This window comes from Camellia sinensis, chromosome 6, assembly GCF_055761805.1.
Source record: "Camellia sinensis isolate YWXY chromosome 6, ASM5576180v1, whole genome shotgun sequence".
Classification (NCBI taxonomy): Eukaryota; Viridiplantae; Streptophyta; class Magnoliopsida; order Ericales; family Theaceae; genus Camellia; species Camellia sinensis.
The window spans coordinates 143,656,837-143,680,382 of record NC_138966.1 but is presented as its reverse complement, the minus strand read 5'-3'; positions in this window follow the sequence as shown (position 1 = coordinate 143,680,382).

The following is a 23,546-nucleotide window of genomic DNA, read 5'->3' as shown; positions in this document are numbered from 1 at the left end:
ACTCCAACTCCAAAACAGATGCAAATGCAGCTGACACAAAGGAATGGGATGCACCTGTATCAATCAAAACATTAGCAACCGAGTTGCAAAACAAGAAGGTACCTCTCACAACTGATGGTGCCGGCACAAGATCCTGCGCGGTAACAACATACACGCGCCCAGACGACCTCTGATCAACCTGCTCACCCCTAGGAGCATAAGATTGCTGCACCGACTGGGACGATGAAGCCCCCTGATTGGCCCTCGAGGCCTGACCCGACTGAGCTGGCTGCTGACCCTGAATCGACCTCAAACCAGATGCACCAGAAGTGCCACCCAACTGCGGGCAATACCTCTTCATATGCCCTGGCTGACCACACTGATAACACGAGAGTAGCTGGACTCTACCTTGGCTCTGGCTCTGAGATCGAGCCGAAGATGATGCTGCTCTCTGCACTCATCCCCTCTGAGGAAAAACTGGAGACTTGTGGCCCAGCTGGCCACACTTGAAGCAGGTAATGTCTCCCTGACTACCTTTCCCCGAACTAGCACTCGGCACAGGAAAAGTCGATCTAGAAAAGCTACCCTGAGACTATTGAGGATTAAAACCCTTCTGTCTCCTACCATCACTCTGACCATCCTGACTCCTCTTGGAGCCCTTCTGTCCTTCCTCCTCCTCCTCCTGCATCATGATTTCCATGTGGGCTGCAGCATCAACCACACGCCCATAATCCCAAATCATAGTTCCCCCAACTCTCAGCTTGAGGCCACGCCTCAACTTCTTCTCAAACTCAATACAACGGCGTTCCTCAGACGCCACCAACTCAGGTGCAAACCTGGACAAGCTAGTAAATGCAGCCTCAAACTCGGCCACTGAAGAACTCGCCTGCTTAAGCTGACAAAACTGGTCTCGCAGCTTCTCCCTGACTGCTGGAGATAAGAACTTCTCCTGGAAAGCATTCACAAAAGCCTCCCACGTACCTCCTATACGACCATTAGTAAACTTCCACCACTGACCCGCATCCCCCTTCAACTGGAAAGATGCCAAGGTCACTTTCAACCCCTCGTCTTCGATGCCAAGCATCTCAAACGTCTTCGTTGTCTGTTCGAGCCATTCATCTGCCTTAAGCGGCTCTTTAGGATCACCCACAAATTCATCCGGATTAGACCGGAAGAACTCCCTTTTCAGAAAGGAAGGTCCTGCATCTGCAGCAACATCCCGAGCTTGATTCTCAGCTCTGAGAATGCCTACTGACTCCCTGAATGCCCCTGCTATCTCTCGAGCTAAAGCGCCCATAGCCTGCTGGCCTACTGGCTTGGCCACATTGGCCTGGCCAATTCCCTCATGAACTGCTGGAATCTCCTCTGGCACAGGCACCTCCTGCCTACCCGGCCTACCACGCCTACCGCGTCCGCGTCCTCGTCCTCGTCCTGACATCCTAATAAAGGAAACAAGACGTTAGCACATTAATAAATGTGCCGAAGCTAAACACTTGCGTCCTAATGCATGGGACAACAATAATTCATTCCATGTAAGCACATAATCACATAAGCACCTACGAATTTCATTCCCGGATAATGATAGTCCCAATGCGTTACTATAGTTCCGGTTGGAAGTAGCAGTAATCAAGTGCCTTTCCAACAAGACTACTAGAAACTCAAGGGTCCAATCAACATCCTAGAAACTACATTCCATACCCACATAATCACCTAAACATGTTATCACATAAGCATATAACATTACACTAAGTCTCTATGAAACGAGACGAACCCAATGTGATACTAATCACTTCCCACGTACGCAAAGTATTCAAACCCGGTACGCTCTGATACCAAGTTGTAACGCCCTCAAAATTAACCCATTATATATATCATTGACATGCATTATTTAAAGAAAACACTCGATTAATTCATTATAATATTTATCAGAGTCTTACTAAACAAAAGCATTACATGTAACATATGAAATGCCCTACAGGCTTACATCTTTCCAAGCCAACACTTGGACACAAAAGTATGAGTTCTAACTCAAATACAAATAAAGCCCTAGGCTTGTGTGTTTATCAAATAAAAACAAATAACTAATGATAGTCTTTGAAATCCAAATCCTGCCAAGCTAAGTCCTTGGAGGTAGCTTATCACCTGGACCTGAAAATGATGTTCCCATAAACGGTGAGCCACAGCCCAGTAGAAAAATACTAAACCAAATATAAGCATTGAATAAAGCAATAGCATTCAATAGATGGTTAACAAAGATAATCAATTACATCATTATACAGTCTCATGACACTAATGTCAATGACACGTTCCACTTTCCAACATTATCAATATGGCTCAGAACCTGGCCAAACTTACAACAGTGAATTATATATATATATATCTTATTCACATTCTTCCAATGTCGACAAACAAATGAGACTCAAGCTCAAATCAAAACACTTCGTACTTCCAGATTGATACACATTTTAGTGCTGTATCAATAAAACACTTCTATATAAATAAGCACACATAAAAGTGATGCTAATGGAGTCCATCCCCTATCTCCTCCCAAACAAATCCGGTTTAGAGGTCCATCCCCTATCTTCCCCTAAACCGTGGAGTACATCCCCTATCTCCTCCCACACAAAACAATGTATGTAAACACATAACATATACAACACACAATCAATACACATAATGTCTGTATTAATTCAACAGTCACAATGGATGACTTAATCAATGATTAGTTTCAGTTATCCCTAATCCACATGCAGTGTCTACAACAATCACAGCTATCCTCCACCGATAGCCCAAAACAGTTATTTCTAGACTGAAAATACATATATCAACAGTTCAATAGGTGAGTGATTTAAATTATCCAACTACACCACTTAATCAATGAATTCCTCAATTCCATGAATTTAACCATATTTCCCCAATTCCTTTTAATTAATTATACAAATTAATTAATTAATACAACTAGGGTTTTTCCCAAAGTTATCAAAGTAACCCCAACATATCAATATACCAATACTTAGAACAAAACTTATAACATGGAGTAGGAAATCCCTACCTCGAAGAAAATAACCCGAATGGAGAAGACAGAGATGAATACCCAAATAACAATGTGCTCCAAATCGCCAAATGTTCAGATTAAATGAAAGCCCTCGACTCCCTCTATCTTTTTAATAAAGCAACTAGGGTAGAAACACCCTCTAAATAGATCAAACCTAAGAGAGAAGGTGAGTAGGGAGAGAGAGAAGTCAGACCTAGGGTTTGGAATCAAAAAGAAAATGAAAAAGACTGATCAAAACCCGCTGCTGCGTATATAAACTGGACAGGCTCGCTCGAGCGAATACATGGTCGCTCGAGCGACCAGACACAAGAAAACCTCGCTCGAGTGAAGAAAATCTCGCTCGAGCCAAGAATGCAATGCTTCAGGTCTGCAACCCTGGAGCACGCTCGAGCGACAGAATGCTCGCTCGAGCTAGGAACTCGAAAACATACACCTCGCTCGCTCGAGCGAAGAAGATCTCGCTCGAGCGAATAAGCACTACCCTCAGGTCTAAACCAGACGCAGTCGCTCGCTCGAGTGAAGCAAAGCTGGATCGAGCCAGAAGACACAAAATACAACCCTCGCTCGAGCGACAAATCCCTGGCTCGAGCGACCAACTCAAAAACTAGACAGCAACACTTGGTTTACGAACCCAACCAACCTGAGACAAACCTGCCCAACACTTCCTATAACTCCAAATGAGAGAATAAAGGACGACAACAACAATTATTCAATGACAGAATAACCGGAACCTAAGTCCGGATACTATAATCAAATGGAAAAAGACCGGGGTCGCTATAACCTCCCCCCCTTAAAAGAATTTCGTCCCCGAAATTAAGCATAAGTTTATAAAGAACAAGTTTTTCTCAATTCCCAAAGATATTTTATAACAATAATAAACAGCTTGACCCAATACTGGTCACTTCATCTCTTTATCAAGAGGCATCTCACAATATATATAAAACAACATATATTTCAGCCTGCATCACTATTATGCATTATTCCTTTCAATGTTAGCAATCCCCATATCATATTCAATTGCATGATATATACAACACATTCAGCAATGTAATCAACATGTGCAATGCTACACTAAACTTCTAAAATGAAGCAAGTTTCAAGATACACCCATTTACTAAAACATACTCAACGTTTTACAACTTAAGACATATATAAGGCTCTTAAGTTCAACAATTTTACAAAATCTAAATACAAGATTACAAATCGATAAACATGTCCGGGTATTTTTCGCGGACTTCCAACTCACGTTCCCAAGTGGCTTCTTCCACTCTGTGATGTTTTCACAAAACTTTGACCAAAGGGATGGTTTTGCCTCGCAAAACTTGATCCCGCCTATCCAAGACCCGAACCGGTCTCTCCTCATACGAGACATCCTCATCAACCACTAAATCGGTCCAATCCAACACATGTGATGGATCCGGCTCATATTTCCGAAGCATACTCACATGAAACACGTCATGTACTCCGGACAATTGCGGCGGTAAAGCTAAACGATAAGCAGCCTCGCCAATCCTCTCAAGGATCTCAAACGGACCAATGAACCGAGGGGACAAATTTCCGCTCTTCCCAAACCTCATCAAACCCCGTCTTGGTGATATCTTCAGAAAGACATGATCACTCACCTCAAACACCAAAGGTCTCCTCCTACGGTCGGCATAAGATTTCTGACGACTCTGTGCTGTAACAAGCCTCTTACGGATAAGCTCAACTTTCTTCGTCGTTTCCCTCACCAACTCCGGACCCAACAGAGGTGCATCACCCACCTCGGCCCAACAAACAGGAGATCTACACGGTCGGCCATATAAGGCCTCAAACGGTGCCATACCGATACTAGACTGGAAACTGTTGTTGTAGGCAAACTCCACCAACGACAAGTGCCTCTCCCACGACCCGCTAAAGTCTAGAACACAACCCTGAAGCATATCCTCAAGGATCTGAATAATACGCTCGGACTGCCCGTCAGTCTGAGGATGATAAGCCGTGCTAAAGGTCAACTTAGTGCCTAAGGCACTCTGCAAACTCTGCCACAACCTGGCAGTAAAACGAGGATCTCTATCTGAGACGATCGTCACTGGAACCCCGTGCAACCTCACTATGTCCCGAATGTACAAGTCGGCAAGATGATCTACCGAATCTCTCACGCGCATAGGAATGAAGTGCGCCGACTTAGTTAACCGGTCTACAACCACCCAAATAGCATCACTACCCCGCTGAGTCCTCGGAAGACCCACAACGAAGTCCATAGTGACGTGTTCCCACTTCCACTCGGCAATAGGCAAGGGTTGCAACAAACCCGCTGGCCTCTGATGTTCGGCCTTCACTTGCTGACAAGTAAGGCACTTAGATACGAAAGCTGCCACATCTCTCTTCATACCCCGCCACCAGAACTGGCGACCCAAATCCCGATACATCTTAGTGCCTCCCAGATGCACCGCAAGGCGTGAATGATGAAAATCTCGGAGTACCTCCTCTCGACAAGACTCTGGCACAAACAGACGGTCTCGGTATCTCACACTCAGGTCGGGATACATCGTCAAACCCTTCTCAACCTTCCCACCGGAAATCTTCTCACGGAGGGTTTCTACCTCAAGGTCACCCCTCTGAGCCTTTAACACTCGAGTCACGAGTGTAGGTTGTACAACAACAGAAAACAAGGCCGCAGCCTCAATGGATTCGCCCAGAAGTAAATTAAGCTCCCCAAGTGCACCCAACATCTCCCATTCTCGGATGGCTATACTAGCTATGTCACCAACAGGTTTCCTGCTAAGGGCATCGGCCACCACATTGGTCTTTCCCGGATGATAATGCAATTCAAAGTCATAATCCTCTATAAACTCCATCCAACTCCTCTGCCTCAAGTTCAAGTCTTTCTGTGTAAACAAATATTTCAGACTCTTATGATCCGAGAATACCTCGAATCTCTCACCATAAAGATAATGCCTCCAAATCTTCAAGGCAAAAATCACAGCTGCTAACTCTAGATCATGCGTAGGGTAATTCTGCTCGTGAATTTTCAACTGACGTGAGCCATAGGCAACTACTTTCCCTTCTTGCATTAACACACAACCCAGACCCTCTCGTGAGGCGTCACAATAGACTGTATAACCCAACCCTCTCTCTGGAATAATCAATACTGGAGCGGTGGTCAGTCTAACTTTCAACTCCTGGAACGGTTTTTCACAAGTCTCACTCCATACAAATTTGACTCCCTTCCGAGTCAATCTAGTCAAAGGCGAAGCTAATCTGGAGAAATCTTTCACAAACCGACGATAATACCCAGCTAATCCCAGAAAACTGCGGATCTCATACACACTCTTAGGCTGTGCCCAATCTTGCACCGCTTCAGTCTTGGATATATCAACAGACACTCCTTCCCCAGAAACGACATGGCCTAAGAATTTGACCTCTTCTAGCCAGAACTCACACTTCCCAAACTTAGCATAAAGCTTATGGACTCTAAGTAATTCAAGCACCACGCTCAAGTGTTCCTTGTGCTTCTCTTCAGAAGGTGAATAGATAAGGATGTCGTCCACAAAGACGACTACAAAACGATCTAAAAATTCCCGGAATATTCGGTTCATCAAATCCATAAAAACTGCCGGTGCATTGGTGAGCCCAAATGGCATCACCAGAAACTCATAGTGACCATACTGTGTACGGAATGCCGTCTTCGGAATATCCTCCTCCCTGACTCTCAACTGATGATAACCCGATCTCAAGTCTATCTTCGAGAAACAACGGGAACCCTTCAACTGATCGAACAGATCATCTATACGAGGCATAGGGTACTTATTCTTAACCGTAGCCCGATTCAATTTCCGGTAATCTATACAAAGTCTCAAAGCACCACATTTCTTTTTAACAAAGAGGGCCGGTGCTCTCCACAGCGAAACACTAGGACGTATAAAGCCCTTATCTAGCAACTCCTGGAGTTGGATCTTCAACTCAACTAACTCGGCTGGGGCAAAACGATAAGGTGCCATAGAAATCGGCGCCGTGCCGGGCACTAGGTCAATAGAGAACTCAATCTCCCGATGCGGTGGCAAACCAACAAGATCCTCGGGAAAAACGTCCGAGTACTCACAAACCACCCTTGGGAACACAATCTGAGACTCATCATCCTCACTAATCGAAAGGTTAGCAAGTAGACCACTAAGCTCACTCCGTCCTCGCGGAACATACCCCGGTGGCAACACATTACCAACCCGGTCCCCCAGAAAATGAAAATACTCTCCGCTCACGGTACAACAAGTGACCCTCTGGCGGTAGCAATCAATAACTGCCCGGTATGACGATAACCAGTCCATACCCAAAATAACATCGAAACCCCTCATAGGCATAACGACAAAGGAAAATGGGATTCTATGGTAATCAACCTCTATATCACAACCCTTAACACCTTGTTTCAAAATCAATTCACCCCCAAGAGGTGACACTACACAAATAGGAGATGCTAACTGTGTTAACTCCAACTCCAAAACAGATGCAAATGCAGCTGACACAAAGGAATGGGATGCACCCGTATCAATCAAAACATTAGCAACCGAGTTGCAAAACAAGAAGGTACCTCTCACAACTGATGGTGCCGGCACAAGATCCTGCGCGGTAACAACATACACGCGCCCAGACGACCTCTGATCAACCTGCTCACCCCTAGGAGCATAAGATTGCTGCACCGACTAGGACGATGAAGCCTCCTGATTGGCCCTCGAGGCCTGACCCGACTGAGCTGGCTGCTGACCCTGAATCGGCCTCAAACCAGATGCACCAGAAGTGCCACCCAACTGCGGGCAATACCTCTTCATATGCCCTGGCTGACCACACTGATAACACGAGAGTGGCTGGCCTCTACCCTGGCTCTGGCTCTGAGATCGAGCCGAAGATGATGCTGCTCTCTACACTCCTCCCCTCTGAGGACAAACTGGAGACTTGTGGCCCAGCTGGCCACACTTGAAGCAGGTAATGTCTCCCTGACTGCCTTTCCCCGAACTAGCACTCGGCACAGGAAAAGTCGGTCTAGAAAAGCTACCCTGAGACTATTGAGGATTAAAACCCTTCTGTCTCCTACCATCACTCTGACCATCCTGACTCCTCTTGGAGCCCTTCTGTCCTTCCTCCTCCTCCTCCTGCATCATGATTTCCATGTGGGCTGCAGCATCAACCACACGCCCATAATCCCAAATCATAGTTCCCCCAACTCTCAGCTTGAGGCCACGCCTCAACTTCTTCTCAAACTCAATACAACGGCGTTCCTCAGACGCCACCAACTCAGGTGCAAACCTGGACAAGCTAGTAAATGCAGCCTCAAACTCGGCCACTGAAGAACTCGCCTGCTTAAGCTGACAAAACTGGTCTCGCAGCTTCTCCCTGACTGCTGGAGATAAGAACTTTCCTGGAAAGCATTCACAAAAGCCTCCCACGTACCTCCTATACGACCCTTAGTAAACTTCCAGCACTGACTCGCATCCCCCTTCAACTGGAAAGATGCCAAGGTCACTTTCAACCCCTCGTCTTCGATGCCAAGCATCTCAAACGTCTTCGTTGTTTGTTCGAGCCATTCATCTGCCTTAAGCGGCTCTTTAGGATCACCCACAAATTCATCCGGATTAGACCGGAAGAACTCCCTTTTCAGAAAGGAAGGTCCTGCATCTGCAGCAACATCCCGAGCTTGATTCTCAGCTCTGAGAATGCCTACTGACTCCCTGAATGCCCCTGCTATCTCTCGAGCTAAAGCGCCCATAGCTTGCTGGCCTACTGGCTTGGCCACATTGGCCTGGCCAATTCCCTCCTGAACTGCTGGAATCTCCTCTGGCACAGGCACCTCCTGCCTACCCGGCCTACCACGCCTACCGCGTCCTCGTCCTCGTCCTGACATCCTAATAAAGGAAACAAGACGTTAGCACATTAATAAATGTGCCGAAGCTAAACACTTGCGTCCTAATGCATGGGACAACAATAATTCATTCCATGTAAGCACATAATCACATAAGCACCTACGAATTTCATTCCCGGATAATGATAGTCCCAATGCGTTACTATAGTTCCGGTTGGAAGTAGCAGTGATCAAGTGCCTTTCCAACAAGACTACTAGAAACTCAAGGGTCCAATCAACATCCTAGAAACTACATTCCATACCCACATAATCACCTAAACATGTTATCACATAAGCATATAACATTACACTAAGTCTCTATGAAACGAGACGAACCCAATGTGATACTAATCACTTCCCACGTACGCAAAGTATTCAAACCCGGTACGCTCTGATACCAAGTTGTAACGCCCTCAAAATTAACCCATTATATATATCATTGACATGCATTATTTAAAGAAAACACTCGATTAATTCATTATAATATTTATCAGAGTCTTACTAAACAAAAGCATTACATGTAACATATGAAATGCCCTACAGGCTTACATCTTTCCAAGCCAACACTTGGACACAAAAGTATGAGTTCTAACTCAAATACAAATAAAGCCCTAGGCTTGTGTGTTTATCAAATAAAAACAAATAACTAATGATAGTCTTTGAAATCCAAATCCTGCCAAGCTAAGTCCTTGGAGGTAGCTTATCACCTGGACCTGAAAATGATGTTCCCATAAACGGTGAGCCACAGCCCAGTAGAAAAATACTAAACCAAATATAAGCATTGAATAAAGCAATAGCATTCAATAGATGGTTAACAAAGATAATCAATTACATCATTATACAGTCTCATGACACTAATGTCAATGACACGTTCCACTTTCCAACATTATCAATATGGCTCAGAACCTGGCCAAACTTACAACAGTGAATTATATATATATATATCTTATTCACATTCTTCCAATGTCGACAAACAAATGAGACTCAAGCTCAAATCAAAACACTTCGTACTTCCAGATTGATACACATTTTAGTGCTGTATCAATAAAACACTTCTATATAAATAAGCACACATAAAAGTGATGCTAATGGAGTCCATCCCCTATCTCCTCCCAAACAAATCCGGTTTAGAGGTCCATCCCCTATCTTCCCCTAAACCGTGGAGTACATCCCCTATCTCCTCCCACACAAAACAATGTATGTAAACACATAACATATACAACACACAATCAATACACATAATGTCTGTATTAATTCAACAGTCACAATGGATGACTTAATCAATGATTAGTTTCAGTTATCCCTAATCCACATGCAGTGTCTACAACAATCACAGCTATCCTCCACCGATAGCCCAAAACAGTTATTTCTAGACTGAAAATACATATATCAACAGTTCAATAGGTGAGTGATTTAAATTATCCAACTACACCACTTAATCAATGAATTCCTCAATTCCATGAATTTAACCATATTTCCCCAATTCCTTTTAATTAATTATACAAATTAATTAATTAATACAACTAGGGTTTTTCCCAAAGTTATCAAAGTAACCCCAACATATCAATATACCAATACTTAGAACAAAACTTATAACATGGAGTAGGAAATCCCTACCTCGAAGAAAATAACCCGAATGGAGAAGACAGAGATGAATACCCAAATACCAATGTGCTCTAAATCGCCAAATGTTCAGATTAAATGAAAGCCATCGACTCCCTCTATCTTTTTAATAAAGCAACTAGGGTAGAAACACCCTGTAAATAGATCAAACCTAAGAGAGAAGGTGAGTAGGGAGAGAGAGAAGTCGGACCTAGGGTTTGGAATCAAAAAGAAAATGAAAAAGACTGATCAAAACCCGCTGCTGCGTATATAAACTGGACAGGCTCGCTCGAGCGAATACATGGTCGCTCGAGCGACCAGACACAAGAAAACCTCGCTCGAGTGAAGAAAATCTCGTTCGAGCCAAGAATGCAATGCTTCAGGTCTGCAACCCTGGAGCACGCTCGAGCGACAGAATGCTCGCTCGAGCTAGGAACTCGAAAACATACACCTCGCTCGTTCGAGCGAAGAAGATCTCGCTCGAGCGAATAAGCACTACCCTCAGGTCTAAACCAGACGCAGTCGCTCGCTCGAGCGAAGCAAAGCTGGATCGAGCCAGAAGACACAAAATACAACCCTCGCTCGAGCGACAAATCCCTGGCTCGAGCGACCAACTCAAAAACTAGACAGCAACACTTGGTTTACGAACCCAACCAACCTGAGACAAACCTGCCCAACACTTCCTATAACTCCAAATGAGAGAATAAAGGACGACAACAACAATTATTCAATGACAGAATAACCGGAACCTAAGTCCGGATACTATAATCAAATGGAAAAAGACCGGGGTCGCTATAAGTTTCCTGTATTCCCCTTATTTTGGTTATCGGGTTGTAGCAGTGTGTTTGGAACAGGTAATGTCTCATGTTTGTATCGGGTTGTAGCATATCTTTCATGTTTTGCCACTCCGCTGACTATGTCGGAGATCGAGCTAGCCGGTCAGCTAGCGGGGGTCCAGGGGGCAGCGCCCCTTCGCGGGTCTAGGGTAGCGCTCAGGCAGGGACGAGGGGTAGCGCTCCCAAAGCAAAAATACAAAATGTATTCGAAGTTGCTTGTCCGCTCGAGCAGCCGTTTATGCGCTCGAGCAGAGAATGTTTGGTTCCAAAAGTTTGACTTATCTGCAAAAGTACTGGGAAGGTGCATTCAATGCTCGAGTGGGGCTTTCCACGCTCGAGGAAACCATGTATTATATCAGTTCGTGAATCTGATATTTCAGATCACTTTTGTGTATCTCTCTCTCTCTAAAAACATTTTTTCTCCCTTCTCTCTACATTTCCTTACGCCAAATTGGATCAAAACCTTGATTTCTCAAGATCCATTAGAGTTTTTCCATAGGTTCTTCATCCAAGTTGGTTAATTTCTCAAAGGCTTCATTGTGTGCGGTGAAGATCGAGTTTCGACACCGTTAATTTTGGGGGTTTCATCTCATTTCTTCTTCAGAACTTGAGGTAGGAATTTCGTAGAGTTATATATATATTTTTGTAAGATCTAGATGATTTTTGAAATCATCCTTCGATAGCTTTGAAAATTGATTGTTGATTCAAGAAGTTGAGCGATTTTGAAAGTGGGTTTGTCTCTTGTTCTTTTAAAATGATCTTATGGGTTTTGATCTTCGTTGATTGAAGAAAAGATGATTTTGGAAAGTTTGCTTTCAAAAGATTTGAGTTGTATAGTTTTGGTGAAAAACCTAAAATTTGGAGATTTTTTTTGAAAGAGACTGAAAATCCATGAATGATATTGTTATATTTATTTTGTGTGTCAAAATAAATGGATGTTTGGAAAATTTCTTATTTATATTTATATAAATGATGAATTTCAAGGAATATGAGAATTGTTGTTCATTTTGGAAATTATTGTTCAAAACGTTGAAATAGTCTTGAAATGACAAATTGTTGAGGTTACTTGAGAAGAGGGAATTGTGTTATTCCTTGGATGATTAATTAGAATAAAAGTACTTATATTCATCTTGTGTTATTGGCATATCAATTTGTAACAAGTCCGCGGGGGGACCTCGCTACAGTTCGGACTCGATTTGTGACACGGTTCTAAGTCTGAACCAAAGAGTCCAAATCCGGCAAATCGTTTTAAGAAAACAGATTTTTGAAAGAAGTGCCAAACATGGACTGCTTTGCCAGATACAGAGTCGCCACCTAAACGGTTTTTTTAATGGGAAATTTAGGAAACCCTGACTCGGTGCCAAAGGCCACGTGTCCGTCATCACCAAAGTTGTCTCGGCTCGGGAACTTGGGTACGATTGGGGAAGGTCACTTCGTGAGCACCCCCGCTCGCCCGATCAAAGATCGGCCTCTACTAACCGTGATATCTATTTTTGAAAACTTTGTGTATCCTTATTCCGGTTATTAGCCTAGGTTACTATGTGATGCACACAGCATATAAGTATAGACTGGGTCGCCCGAATTGGAACAAAACATTTCATGCTTGTTTATTTGAAAGATGGTTTGCTACTCGCAAGTAGGCTTAAAATGCAGATTTTGCCACCCGCAGGTGGGCTTTAGAAAAGATGGTTTTGCCACTTTCTAGTGGGCTTAAAACTAACAGTTGATAATTTATTCCAATCCAAGTAACCCAACCTTCACCCACAGGCATTCAGGCAGTTATATCACATAAGCATATAGCCTCATGGTAAGCATGCTATCATGGCATTCACTCACACTCATGCAAGGATGCTAAAGCATAAAACTCACCGGGTACTCCAAGCCAAAACAAAAACTCATTAGAAATCATGCATGAATCCTAAGTATACAGAAATGCCTAATGCAACACATGCAAGAATGCAAACTATAGCAGGCTCGGCTATTCTAAACATGGCATATGGAATGCTACAGCTAACATGTATTCAATTTGGAATTTGAAAATACAATGTAGTTAGCATGATGCGCCGAGCCCGGTGCATGCAAAACAGATGAATGATGCAAACATGCTGTCATACTGTATGCTAATTTAAATATGTCCTAATCTAACCATCATAAGTTGGTAAATAAAAGGGAGAAAGACGCGGGGTTGGAAGACATACAACACACTCACGCACACTTATTACAATTATGCCCTCGCGCAGAGGGTCCGAATAAATATACAGTCCCGAATAAAAGAATATTACAGTCCAAATATTACAGTCCGAATAATATACAAATTCTTAATTAATTAACAAATTAACTAAGAAAAACTGTAAAACTGGCATGCAAGCCAGGGACTGCCTTGCTCCTGATGAATGATGCATGTCTGGGCTGCCTTGCGCGGAAATCCACCGGGATGCCCCAATTAGCCTCTGTTTAGCAGTTATTCTTGGAAAGCGTGCCAGACTCCGAAAAGTTGTTGATTCTTCATTTTGCGGCAACAGAGAGCAGGAAATGGGCATAGCAATGTATTTTCACAGATATATGCATGCCTCGATCCTCGTGCCACCAATCACACATATCGATGCATGATGGCAGAGGAGTCGAAATGTGCAACTCAATATAGAATGAATGCACGTATAAACACAACAAGAACCTAACTCCATCATGGATGATCCGGAGTGTCAGTGACTAGGGAATTGAGACACCTTCCGTCACTCGGAGTACGAAATGCACCTCGTTTCCCGTGCCCGGGCTAACTTCTATCCCGAACACGATGCAATATGCATGATATGCATGAATGCAACTAAGATACAATCCTAACATACACAATGCTATGAAAATGAGATGTCTCGAAATGCGTGCACACGGGCGCGCAAACCGAGGCAATGGCATACGCAATGCAATACGGCTAAAATGGCATATAGAATGCAACATGGACTTATACTAACATGAGAGAGCCTCAGCCACACTCACATAAGAGGCCGATGGATGAAAATGAAGTGCCTCGAAATGCGTGCACACGGGCACGCAAACCGTGGCAATGACATATGCAATGCAATGGCATGGAAAATGATGTGCAAACATGCTAATGGAATTTCAGCACTGAAATGTGGGGGAAAACAGCCCCGAAATGAGGCGAAAACACACCCGCTGCATGGAATAGTCCCGAAACATGAATTTTGGGACCCGAAATGGCCTATAGCTATACCAAACATGCACAATATGGATATGAAATGAATAGACAGTAGCAAGGCAGCCCCAAAAATAGTATTTTACCAGTACAAATCATGGCCAAACAGCTAACAGAGATAGGGCAACAATGGCATGCAAAAATAGAGGCCAAGAGAGGGCAATGAAACAAGTGGTATATGTAAAACCCAAACTGAAAAATTTCCTTCTACAACACTGAAGAGAGACCAAAAATATGCACATTTACAGTTTATGGCAGCCCCAAAATTAGTATACAAACATGCTAGAAATGCAATGTAAAATGAGGCTCAAAAGTGGCTATAATACAAAGCTTACAAAATATTCAACAAACAGCCAAAGACCCTTAATGAAACATGAAGAATGGGCCAAAATAAGACTATTTTTAGTTCTGTAAAATGACTAAAAACCGAAGCACAATAGGCTGCCAAGATATGCAAAAAAAGGGGACCAATGAGGGATATAACATGAAGTAGCATATGGGGGTCCCAAACCATGAAAGGCCCTTAATAAAACATGAATAATGGACCAAAATAAGACTATTTTCAGTGCTGTAAAATGACCAAAAATGGAAGCATAATAGGCTGCCAAAGCATGCAAGAATGGGACCCAAAAGAGAATATAAAGGCAAGTATAGCATGGAGGTCCCAAACAGTGTTGAGCCCTTCTTCAATGTTGAAGAGGGGCTCAAAATAAGCCTATTTTTAGTTCTGTAAAATGACCAAAAATGGAAGCATAATGGGCTGCCAATGCATGCAAAAAAAGGGGACCAAAGAGGGATATAACATGAAGTAGCATATGGAGGTCCCAAACACTGATGAGCCCTTCTTCAATGTTGAAGAGGGGCTCAAAATAAGACTATTTTTAGTTCTGTAAAATGCCCAAAAATGGAAGCATAATGGGCTGCCAAAGCATGCAAGAAAATAGCATTCAAGGAAGATATTGAAGCAAGTGAAAGATGGGGGGCTCAAACAGGGTTGAGCCTTTAAGAAAAAGTGAAAAAGAGCTCAAAAGAAGGCCACTTTTAGTTAGGGCCGGAGCTCAAAACAGCAAGCATATATGGCTAAGGAATGTTGCAAAAATAGGTTTAAAAAGAAGGAAATGGCAACTCACCCTTGTAGACCAATCTTTGGTTGCTTCTTGGACCAAGTTGCAGCACCTTTAGCCTCTGAGAAGCCCTCCTTGCTACTGGAAATGGAGTGGTGGTGATGGTGTTAGGTGGTAGTGAAGAAAAAGGGATGAAACTTGGGTGTTTTAGGGTAGAAATGAGAGAAGGAGAGGGGATCTAATGCAAGAGGCTCAAAGGATTTTTTTTCTAACCCCTAATACAAATGCTGGCCCCTGATTATATGGAACAAAAAGAGGGAGTAAAGGTGGGGAAAAGGTGGGGGAAAAGGAGGCAAGTTTTCTCCCCAAAAAATATCCCCCGGATTGAGATATTTTCTGGGAGATACAGCTATACAGCTGTAAAGTGTGTATTGCAAGGAACATGGCCGGCCACCTTTTGGAGCTGCAGGTGGCCGGCCGGCCACCCCCCCTACCCGGCCAGCTAGGGGTCAAAAAGGTCAAGTTGAGTTAGTGGCCGGCCACCACAAAAAGATGGCCTCCCAGGTCTCCTTATCACAACCCTGTGGTTCGAATTTGGAAACTCTAAAACAGGAGAGAGAACAAGCCATTTTTAGGAGGGGTTCAAAAGGTTCAATTGGATTTTCTGGCCGGCCATGAACTTTTAGGGTCCTCCCATGTGTGTACAACACAAATATGTGGTTCAAAGTTCAAGAAAGTGGCCCAAGGGTGTTCAACATTGGCTCGGAAGGAGGGGTTCAAAAGGGTCAAGCAACCTTAGTGGCCGACCACCAACTTTTAGGGTCCTCCCATGTGTGTACATCACAAATATGTGGTTCAAAGTTCAAGAAAAAGGGCCCAGGTTGTTTAACATCAGCTCGGAAGTGAGAAAAATGGGCGCCGAAGGAGCAAAAATTGGTTGTTGAAACAATTGCTGGCCTCCCACCCTTCTACGGCCTTCCCGGTAATAAAACAGAGGTACCTGCCAAAAATGAACAAAAACCGATGCAAAACGAATGCTCGGGGGCCAAAACGCGCAGTTCGAGGCCCCGAAAATTGCCTATTAAGCACCGAAAGTGGCATTCGGGCACGAAGTGGGTCTCTCAGACCCCAGTGTCCCTCAAAAGGGAGTAAATAAGAAGTATGCCGAAAATCAGAGCAAACGGAGATGGTTAGGCGGTCCCGAACCGAGGCATATGGCCAACAGTCCCGAAAAACTGGAAACCGGGCTCCGAAATGGGCAAAATGGCCTACGGCCACCAAATGTAGCCCACGGCCACTGAGAGATGGTCTACGGGACCTCTCCCTCACCTCAGGAAAAGAAACAGAGAAAATCGAGCCTGGTTCGCAAACCGAGGCAAAGCACAAAAGAGGGTTCGGAAGTCCGGAGGCAGGGCTCACGGCCGCGACTCTGAAACTTCTGAACGAGCACATTATGTAATATCACCAAGCGCTCAATTGGTGACGTCTGAGTCTTAAGGTCGGTCAAAAATGGGGTGTCTACAGTTGCCCCTCTTTGACAGAACTCGGAAGTCACAAGTGACGGGAGTGAATGTCAAAGCCCAGAGACGACCCATTTTTGACAAGCCCGAAGATTTAGACAAGCGTACAAAGTAAACAGAGATGTGCCCGCAGGCAGGGGGGCAAAATGCAAAGCGATGTGCAAGAAGCCGAACATAACTCAATGATCATGCAAATGCAGCAAGCTATAATGAAGCAAGTATTCGCAAATAGATGCAACAGTTTTAAGCAAGAATGCGAAGCAACAACTACATTTCATGCAGTTAAGAATGCGGAGAATTGTTCAATTCTCGTCGCGTCTTACACGGAGAAGATACGATACCTGCGCGATTCATCTGGTCGCACCAGCCTCAAATGAACCGTACATACAATATCGTGCCTGTAAAAGAGAGAAATTCAACAAGCACAATTTGCTAACAACATATATTCAATGTGATCCCGAAAGTTTGACACACGCAGTGCCGGCGAGTGAACGCATCGTGATGCGAGAAAGAAAAGTGCGTGACAACGCATGCTCAAGCACAGAGGTATGGCAATATCAAGAAATGTGCATAATAATGCAAGCATGCTCATGAGAATGCAAGTTATGTGCATGATAGTGCAAAACGAGCATAAATCATGGTGCCCTTTTGTTATGAAATGACGAGCAAGGAAACGCGTGTTTCGGCGAAGGCGACTTCGATGACGGCCTTCGATTCAATTTCCTGGAAAGACTACAACATATTCAAAAGGATACATCTTGATTTTGATGAATAATGATGAGACACATGTCAGAACTTGAAGCTGAAGTTCCAGCAGAGCAATTTCGCGACCGGAAGTGTACTTTTCTTGAACTTTTTCAGGTCCCGGGAACTCCAATCTTCCTCAAAATTTGCAGGGAGCTAGGTGAGCCTGTGAGGGACATGGCCGGCTAGTTTTATGAGGGATGAGAGCTGGCCGGCTGGTTTTACAAAAAGAGAATGGCTGGCCGACCGGTTTTCCAAAAAGGAAATGGCTGGCCGACTGGAAAAGGTGGCCGGCCGGCCATCTGCCCAAATCCGAGGGCATTTTGGTCCTTTCACCTCCTTTCTTTATGCTCCTTCATCCCAAGACTTTGAGCCTATAAATGCAGCCGAGAGGTCTTCTTCTCTTGTCTCCTACACCATTTTCTTCTCCAGATCTGAGTTCCACACGCGTTTTCCAACGCCCTACGCAAGTTGTTCTCGCGAAAATATTCAGTTTCAAGCCCCTTGAACTGATTAAATTTTGGTTTCGGAGCTTCTTTTCTCATTTTCGCCACTTGAGGTGAGTTTGTCTCAATATTTGGAAGATTTTCTCGGGAGTTGACTTTTGTTGACTTTTTATTTCCCGAGAGTTGACTTTTGTTGACTTTTTCCAATTTTGGCTCATTTTCGGTTATTTTTTGCTCCTTTTGCAGATTTTCTGAAAATGGCGGGTCACTCTCCTCATGGTAGAGGTTTTCCAGGTGCTGGGGATGATTTTGATCCCATGACTTTGCCCCCGAGGGTCCGCCCTTTTATTCCTGGGAGGTACGCTCCACCAGCACATGTCCTTCCCCGGGCCGTTTTTCGTCACACCGGTTTTGATGAGCGAGCACCTAGAGATCTACTCCTGCGGGAGCCAGAGCATCACCTCTCCCATGAGGCCCGAGAGGTATTTACTTCATTTTCTGCATTTTTCGTACATTTCGTGTTTTTGCCATGCTTGAACACACACAGTTTAGCTTATGACATAGTACTTTGCTTGCATCCTGAATATGTAGCTTAAGCACTTGAATTTCTGATCACTCGGCTCGTTAATTGATTGTGAGCGCACAACACACATTAGTTAAGAAATGAACACACGGCTCACACACTGATTTGTCGAACACACAGCCCGAATTAAATGGTGAACATATAGCACTCACTGACTTAGAGTAGAATACACAGCCCAAATTGTAATTTTCTGAACACGCAGCCCAGATTGATAGTGAACACGCAGCCCACACTAATTGAGAGTTGAACACGCAGCCCAAACTTTACTTTCCTGAACACGCAGCCCAGATTAATAGTGAACACGCAGCACACACTGATTGAATGTTGAACACGCAGCCCAAACTTTAATTTCCTGAACACGCAGCCCAGATTGATAGTGAACACGCAACTGTAGACACCCCATTTTTGACCGACCTTAAGACTCAGACGTCACCGATTGAGTGCTTGGTGATGTTGCATAATGTGCTCGTTCAGAAGTTTCAGAGTCGCGGCCGTAAGCCCTACCTCCGGACTTCCGAACCCTTTTCTGTGCCTTGTCTCGGTTTGCGAACCAGACTCGGTTTTTCTCTGTTTCTTTTCCTAAAGGGAGGGAGAGGTCTCGTAGACCATCTCTCAATATCCGTAGGCTACATTTGGTGGCCGTAGGACATTTTGCCCATTTCGGAGTCCGGTTCCCGGTTTTCGGAGCCGTCAGGCCGTGTGCCTCGGTTCGGGACCGCTTAACCATCTCCTTTTGCTTTGATTTTTGGCATACATCTTATTTCATCCATTTTGAGGGACACTGGGGGCTGAGAAACCCACTTCGAGGTCGAATACCATTTTCGGTGCTTAACGGCCCATTTCCAGGACCCCGAACTGCGTGTTTTGACTCCGGAACATTCGTTTTGCAACGGTTTTCGCTCATTTTTGGCAGGTACCTCTGTTTTATCACAGGGAAGGTCACTGAAGGGTGGGAGGCCAGCAATTGTTGCAGCAACCAGTTATCTCTCCTCCGGAGCCTCCCGGCGCCCGTTTTTGCAACTTCCGGGCTAATGTTGAATACCTTAGGGGTAGTGTTGCCAACTTTCAACCACATATCTGTGATCTACACATCTGGGAGGCCACTAAAAGTTCATGGCCGGCCATTAAGGTCACCTGACCCTTTTGACCCCTTTCTTCCGGGCTAATGTTGAACCCCTTGGACCTTTTTTCTTGAACTTTGAACCACATATCTGTGATGTACACACCTGAGAGGCCCCTAAAAGTTCATGGCCGGCCAGTAAGTCAACTTGACCCTTTTGACCCCCTCTTTCCGAGCCATTGTTGAACCCCTTGGGCCCACTTTCTTGGAACTTCAATTACATGGTTGTGTTGTACACACATAGGGCTACCTCCCCAATATCTGGCCGGCCAGAAAAGCTTGTTGACCCTTTTGACCCCTAGCCGGCCGGCTAGGGGGTGTGGCCGGCCGGCCACCTCCAGCCAAAGTGAGAGGCCGGCCGTGTTCTCCTCACTGTAGCCTTTCCAGCTGTGGGGCAATATCCCCCAGATATTTTCTGTATCCGGGGGATATTTTGGGAGAGAGTTTTGCTCTCCAATTCACCCCCCTTTTACACCCCTTTCTTGACCTTATAACCAGCTGAGGGTCTTCTTCTTGGGGGTTAGAAAAATTCCTCTCCAAGCACAAACCCTAAACTCCATTGTCATCCTTCTCAATTCTCCAAAAAACCCTAACTTCTTAACCTTCATTCCTTCTACACCACCAAGCTCTACCACCACCATCTCATTTCCAGCAGCAAGGAGGGATTCTTGAAGGCTAAGGGAGCTCCAAATCAACCCAAGAAGCAACAAAAGTTTGGATCTTCAAGGGTAAGTTACACTTTGATCCTTTTGACCCTTTTCCTTGATCTATTTCTAAGCCTCATTTCTTTTTGGTTTCAAGCTTCGGCCCTAACAGAAAAGGGCCATATTTTGAGCTCATCTTCACTTCTCATTAAGGGCTCAACCCTGTTTGAGCCCTCCATAATACACTTGCTTCATTGACCATCTTGTATGTCATAGTTTTGCATGCTATTTTTGACCCATAAGCAATTTATTTTCGAGCATGTTGTAAACTGATATGAGGCATATTTTGAGCCCCTCTTCAACATTGGAGAAGGGCTCAACATTGTTTGGTATTTCCATATGTCACTTGTAGTTATATCCCCTATTTGGCCCCCATTTTTGCATAAATTAGTAGCCCTCTTTGCTTCTGTTTTTGGACCTTGGTCTGAACTGAAAATAGTCTTATTTTGGCCTATACTTCATGTTTCATTCACATTTTTTTTCTGTTTGGTAATTATTTTATATACTTCATGTTATAGCACCTTTTGGGCCTTGTTTTGCATCCCATTTTTAGCATATTTGTATACTGATTTTGAGGCTGCCATATACTGTAAATGTTCATATTTTTGGTCCATCTTCAGTGTTTTAGAAGGAAATTTTTCAGTTTGGGTTTAGCTTATACCACTTGCTTCATTACCCCTATCTTGGCCCCTATTCTTGTATGCTTTTTTTTGCCATGCTTATACTTGCTGTTTGGCCATGTCTATAACTGGAAAAGTGGTTATCTTGGGGCTGTCTAGCTTCTGTCTTCGCATTGCATGTCCATGTTGTGCATATTTAGCATGGCTATAGGCCATTTCGGGTGCCTAATGTTGCATTTCGGGACATTTCCTTGCATTTCATATCATTTCGCTTCATTTCGGGACTGTTTTCCCCATATTTTGTTGCTGAAATTCCATTAGCATACTTGCATATCATTTTTGCCATGTTGCATTGCATTTCGTCACCGCCTCGGTTTGCGTGCCCGTGTGCACGCATTTCGAGGCACTCCATTTTTATCCGACGGCATCCGATGTGAGTGTGGCTGAGGCTCACTCATGTTGGTATAAGCCCATTTGTCATTTCCATGTCATTTTAGCACCGCCTCGGTTTGCGTGCCCGTGTGCACGCATTTCGAGGCACTCCATTTTTATCCGACGGCATCCGATGTGAGTGTGGCTGAGGCTCACTCATGTTGGTATAAGCCCATTTGTCATTTCCATGTCATTTTAGCACCGCCTCGGTTTGCGTGCCCGTGTGCACGCATTTCGAGGCACTCCATTTTTATCCGACGACATCCGATGTGAGTGTGGCTGAGGCTCACTCATGTTGGTATAAGTCCATTTGTCATTTCTATGTCATTTTAGCACCGCCTCGGTTTGCGTGCCCGTGTGCACGCATTTCGAGGCACTCCATTTTTATCCGACGGCATCCGATGTGAGTGTGGCTGAGGCTCACTCATGTTGGTATAAGCCCATTTGTCATTTCCATGTCATTTTAGCATCGCCTCGGTTTGCGTGCCCGTGTGCACGTACTTCGAGACATCTCATTTTCATTGTATCTGTCATCGCCTCGGTTTGCGTGCCCGTGTGCACGTACTTCAAGGCATCTCATTTTTATTGTATCTGTCATCGCCTCGGTTTGCGTGCCCGTGCGCACGTACTTCGAGGCATCTCATTTTTATTGTATCTGTCATCGCCTCGGTTTGCGTGCCCGTGTGCACGTACTTCGAGGCATCTCATTTTCATTACATTTCGTCATTTTCTCGGTTTGCGTGCCCGAGTGCACGTATTTCGAGGCATATCATTCCATAACATTGTGTATGCTAAGATTGTATATTAGTTGCATTTCATGCATATCATGCATGTTGCATCATGTCCGGAATAGGAGTTAGCCCGGGCACGGGAAACGAGGTACATTTCGTACTCCGAGTGACGGAATGTGTCTCAATTCCCCAGTCACCGACACTCCGGATTATCCATGATGGAGTTAGGTTTTAGCTGTAGTTTCATGTGCATTCATCCTATATTGAGTTGTGCATTTTGACTCCTCGGCCATCATGCCTCGGTATGCGTGATTGGTGGTACGAGGATCGAGATATGCATATATTTGTGCAAATACATTGCTATGCCCCTTTCCTGCTCTCTGTTGCAGTAAAATCAGGAATCAGCAACTTTCCGGGACTTGGCACGCTTTTCAAGAATAACAGGTGTAAACAGAGGCTAATTGGGGCATTCCGGTGGATTTCCGCGCCAGACAGTCCGAACATGCATCATCCACCAGAAGCAAGGCAGTCCCTGGCTTGCACGCCAGTTTATTTGCTTTCTAGTTAATTCATTAATTAATTAGGATTCTGTAATATTTTGGACTGTAACATTCTTTTATTCGGGACTGTAATATCTGGACTGCATTATTTATTCGGACCCTCCGAGTGAGGGCATAACTGTAATAAGTGTGCGCGAGTGTGATGTATGTCTTCCAACCCCACGTCTTTCTCCCTTTTATTTATCCGCTTTTGATGGTTAGATTAGGGCATGTTTAAATTAGCATACAGTATGACAGCATGTTTGCATTCATTCATCTGTATCGCATGCACCGGGCTCGGCGCATCATACTAACTGCATCGTACTTTCAATTCCAAATTGAATACATGATAGTTGTAGCATTTCATGTACCATCTTAGAATAGCCGAGCCTGTTATAGTTGCATTTTGCATGTGTTGCATCAGGCATTTCTGTATACTTAGGGTCATGCATGATTTCTAATACAGTTTTTGTTTTGGCTTGGAGTAC